Raw genomic sequence first — 5,411 nt, 5'->3', positions numbered from 1 at the left:
GGATTTGGCCCAACTGTTCTGGGATGTCTATGTGGATTGTTTGCTTGGAAGAACTCATGGACTCGGCAAACGCAAAATGATAACAGGCAAGGATGTTGCAATTTGAACTTAGAGGTATTTCTTCCATTTTCTTGTTTGGATCCAGAAAACATGTTCATTTATCAATTATAAAGTAATGTTAGCAGTCATTTTTCATTGAGTGATCATACAATTGCCAAACTAAGATTGATCTTGAACCAGATTAGAAAATAAAGCTGTAGAGAAGTTTGCTTAGTTAGTGACAAATTCTCCAACTGGCATGTCATTTTAGAAGTTTATCACTTCCAGTGATCTGCCTTCAACCCAACCTTCAATGTGGAGTTGTGTAGCATTTGCCAATTAATTGGCTGCTGTAAATTAACTCCAAGTATAAGTGAGGGATAGCGTCTAGGAGCTCATGAAAATAAAAATAAGGTTAGTGTAAATGAGTGTTTTATTATTGATAATGCATTCAGTAACTGCTTGTACGACTAGAAGTTGAAGCTGCTAATCAGATAAGAGATCTATAGACATAATTGATAACTTCAGTTATAACTTTATCAGGGCTCATTAAAATGTATAGACTATATGGAACTATATTAGGCAATGAAATAACAAGATATAGAAACAGAATTAGGCCACTTGGCCCATTGAGTCTGCTCCAGCATTTCATCATGGCTGATCCAATTTTCCTCTTAGTCCTGTATCCCCCTCATGCCCTGATCAACCAAGAATCTATCAACCACTACCTTAAATATACATAAAGGCTTAGCCTCCAAAGTTGGCTGTGGCAAAAAATTCCAGATTCACCACTCTCTAGCTAAAGAAATTCCTCCTCATCTGTTCTAAAATGATGCCCCTGCCCCTCTATTCTGAGGCTGTGTCCTCTGGTCTTAGACTCACCCACCATAGGAAACATCCTCTCCACATCTACTCTATCAAGGCCTTTCACCATTTGATGGGTTTCAATAAGGACACCCCCCCCCCCAATTCTTCTGAACTCCAGTTAATACAGGCCCAGAGCCATCAAACACTCTTATTATGACAAGCTGTTCAAACCTGAAATAATTTTCGTGAACATACTTTGAACCCACTCCAGCTTCAGCACATCTTTTCTTAGATAAGGGGCCCCAAACCTGCTCACAATTCTTGAAGGCCTCACCAGTGCTTTATAAAGTCTCAAGGCTGGAATTCAATTCTCAAACTCCACCCCTCAGACCCAGGACACAAAACTCCACAGCTGAATATCTACAGCTGAAATACAACTCAAACTCCACTGAACACCTTCCATCTAACTCCACACATTCAACACCAGCCCTGAAACTCCACCACTCAAATTCCACTACTTAGCAACCTCCGCTCAGTCTCTACACCTCCAAAACCTCCACACCTCAAGTTCCTCAGGTCAAACATCAAAACTCAGAACCTATGCCTCCAACACTAGTGCTGAAACTCCACAACACCCTACCCACCAAACCCCATGACTCAAATTTCACAGGTCAAACCCCACTGCTCAAGACCCAGGACTTAAACTCCACCCCTCAAAATCCACATCTGAAGCACCAGAACTCAAACACCACTACTTAATCTCCACACTCCACTATCACCCCCTCAAACTCCACACCTCAAACACCCCTTCAAACATCACAGCCTCAAATTCCACACCTCAAACACTTTGTAGCCTCAAATTCCACACCACACCTCAAACACCATGTCAGGGCACTAAAGCAGGGATCAAATTGCAGACCAAGTACTGTGCACACTGTGATATTTACTGAGTTCAGGCAGAGATCAAAACATCCAGAGAAATCCAACAACCAGAATCAGGCAACAGGCAGAGTCAATATTCAGACAGAGTTCAGATACAAATGCTGGAAAGGGTCAGGAACACTCAATCTGACAACAACAAACAGGTGAAAACACAGGACTGAAACACACTGAGCAATAACCAGAGAGGCAGATGATAGGTGGAGCACAATGAGACACAGGTGGCATCAATACAGGTAATAATGAGAAACAGTGAGAGATGGAGTACTCAGTAATACGGGGGCCGGAGTCGAGCAGGAGTGGGGACAGGAGCACATGGCAATACAAAACCACAGACTGACTGCTAGGGGAAAACACACAAAAAGATAGAGTTCAACTGGAGGTACTGACATTACCCAACCCCTCCCACCCACAGACACCTCCTGGTGTCGCAGCAGGTAGAGCTGGGTGCTGGCGATGAAAGTCCCTGATGAGAGAGGGGTTCACAATGTTACGGGCAGGGACCCAGCACCTCTCCTCAGGACCGTAGTCTTCCCAGTCCACAAGGTACTGGAGGCCACGGCCTCAGTGACGAATGTCCAGCAGTCGACGCACCATGAAGGGTGGGGGAGGAGGGTTTTGGGGACAAGACACGGGGGGTGGCTCATGAAAGGCTTGATGCAGGAAGGGGGGATGAATACAGTGGAGAGTGGAGGGGAGCTTGAGACAGATGGCAGCAGGGCAGCAGGACTTTAGTGATGGGAAAGGGGCTGATGAAGCGAGGGGCGAACTTGCAGGAGTCCACCTTGAGGGACAGGTCTCGGGTTAAAGCCACACACGCTGTCCCTGGCGGTAATGTGGGGCCTTGGAGCGATGGCAGTCAGCTTGACGCTTGATCCTAGCAGAAGCACGGAGAAGGGCAGAGCGAGTGTGCCTCCACATCCGCTGACAATGGCAGATGAATGCCTCGGCAAATGGAACGCCAAACTCCTCTTCCTGGGCAGGAAACAGTGGAGGTTGGTAGCCAAGGCAGCACTCGAATGGGAACAGATCGGTGGATGAGGACAGATGAGAGTTTATGGTGTACTCGGCCCAGGGTAGCTGCTGACTCCACGCGGAGGGGTTCTGGGAGACCAGACACCGCAATATTGTCTCCAGCTGTTGGTTGGCCCGCTCGGTCTGGCCATTGGTCTGTGGGTGGAATCCTGAAGACAGACTCACAGAGGCACCCAGAAGATTACAGAATGCCCTCCAGAAATTGGATGTGAATTGAGAGCCCCAGTCTGACACAACATCTACAGGTAAACCAGGTAATTTAAAAACATGCAGTACGAGTAATTTGGCTGTTTCTTTGGCTGAGGGGAATGAAGGAATGAAGTGTACAGACTTGGAGAAATGATCAACTACTGTGAGGATGGTGGTGTTAGCATCTGATAGGGGAAGACTGGTGACAAAATCCAGGGCAATGTGGGACCAGGGTCTCTTGGGGATAGACAGGGGTTGTAACAGACCAGCCCGTGACTTGCCTTGAGTTCTTTCCTTGAGCAGACCGAGCAGGCTGAGACGGTGTTGCGGATGTCATCTCCAATGGAGGGTCACCAGAACCACCGACTGATGAAGGCCTGAGTGCGCCTGGTTCCAGGGTGACAGGGTAACCGGGAAGAATGACCCCACTGCAATACCTGTGAGCGGACAGAGCTGGGAACATAAACCCGGTTGGTGGGGCATTGACTGGGGGCTGTTGAGCAGCTTGTACCATGGCTTCAATGTCCTACTGCGCTGAACCCACGAGGCAGTGAACAGGGAGGATGACATCGGGGACCTCAGGGGTCTCAGAGGAGGGAAATCTTCAGGAGAGGGCATCAGGTTTTCCATTCTTGGAACCAGGGCAGAAGAACAGAGTAAAATTAAATCCTGAGAAAAACAGGGACCAACAAGCTTGACAGGATTTGAGATGCTTGGCCGTATGGATATATTCCAGATTCTTGTGATCAGTCCAGACTAAGGATGGCACCTTGGCTCCCTCCAGCCAATGCATCCACTCCTCCGGAGCCAGCTTCACAGCCAGCAGCTCCTGGTTTCCGACATCGTAATTCCGCTCCGTGGGAATGAGGCGGTGAGAGAAGGCACAGGGGTGTACCTTCTTATCCTTGGCCGAGCGCTGAGAGAGAACAGCTCCTACACCAATGTCAGATGCATCCACCTCCACAACGAACTGGTGTGGGGTTGAATCAGGATGGGGTCAGAGGTGAAATGTTCCTTCAGGTCAGAGAATGCTTTTTCAGCAGCAGGGGACCAGGAGAATCTTACAGCTGATGAGGTAAGAGCAGCGAGTGGTGCAGCCAGTGTACTGTAATTTCTAATGAAATGGCGATAGAAGTTAGCAAAGCCCAAGAAGTGTTGCAACTCCCGACGAGTCGAGGATTAGAGCCTACCGCCTTGACCTTCTGTTGCAGTGGTCCCCAACCACTGGGCTGCAAAGCATGTGCTACCAGGCCACGAGGAAACAATGTGATTTGGCGATATGAAGTGCTATGAGTCAGTTGCACCTTTCCTCATTCCCTGTCACACCCACTGTTGAACTTGAACGCACACGAGGTCATCAGTCACCTATACGCAGTGATACCCTCGTACCAGGGATCACTGGTTGGCCTCGGGTAACCGGCCGCGTTGCGCAGCCGGCGGGAAGTGCCACTGCTACTGGCCCGGAGCGCACACAGATGAGCGCCGCCTCTAAACCTGTTTAGCACACCGAATGTTCGTGGGAAACCTGGTGCTAAAATATTTGCAGACGACCTAATTCGGGCTCAGGGTTTGTAAGTAGCAAGGCAGCTACTCATCCCTCGAGCCAAACTTTTGTCGGCCGATAGCTCCTATCTACAAGGGGGGGTGGGCGTCCACCCTGTCACACTCCTCGCTTGGTCGGTTGATGTCTCCAGACTGTGACCGCCGCGGCCGCAACTGACCAAGGCATCTGGTGGCGGGTGGGCGGAGGCTGGAATTCGGGCCCGGAGGCTGTCTAATGAGGCAATGAAGCCCTCAAAACTGCTTCAGCACCTTGAGTCCAAGCTCCCTGTACTTAAAGACAAACCCGTTGAGTTTTTTGAGCGGAAAAAGCGTGAGCAAGCGGGACAGAAGCAAATGCTGAGAGCCACATAAACTAAATTGCGGAATAGACTGGACATAAGGAACCCCCTTCGAATATCGCTGTCTCCCATCACCCCGCGATGGGACCGTCTTGTTGCAGGGAAACAAGCCCAGGGCTCCCACTGATTCAGCAATATTGGTATGTTGCAATGATTTCATATGTTCATACGAGGAAAATATGCGCTGAGTGTTTAATATTAAATTCATTAGATAAACCCTTTTAGAAACGAAATTGCGTGTATTAGCCACTTATAAGTGACTTGTGGTTGACTTATCATCTATATTCCAGTCATGATTAACACGCCCAACCATCCCCCCCCCCCCCCCCCCCCCCCGCCCCCGGTCGGCCGGTCTGCAAGAATACTGTCAATATTAAATGGGTCCACAGTGCAGAAAAGATTGGTAACCCCTGTTCTATTGGTCCATCTGAATGGAACCGCCTGAAATTACATACCCCAGGAAGGAGACGGTACTGCGATGAAACTCACATTTCTCAGCCT

The sequence above is a fragment of the Hypanus sabinus genome, chromosome X1 (assembly GCF_030144855.1).
Source record: "Hypanus sabinus isolate sHypSab1 chromosome X1, sHypSab1.hap1, whole genome shotgun sequence".
Lineage (NCBI taxonomy): Eukaryota > Metazoa > Chordata > Chondrichthyes > Myliobatiformes > Dasyatidae > Hypanus > Hypanus sabinus.
The sequence above is the reverse complement of the archived record's forward strand: the minus strand, read 5'-3'. Positions refer to the sequence as shown.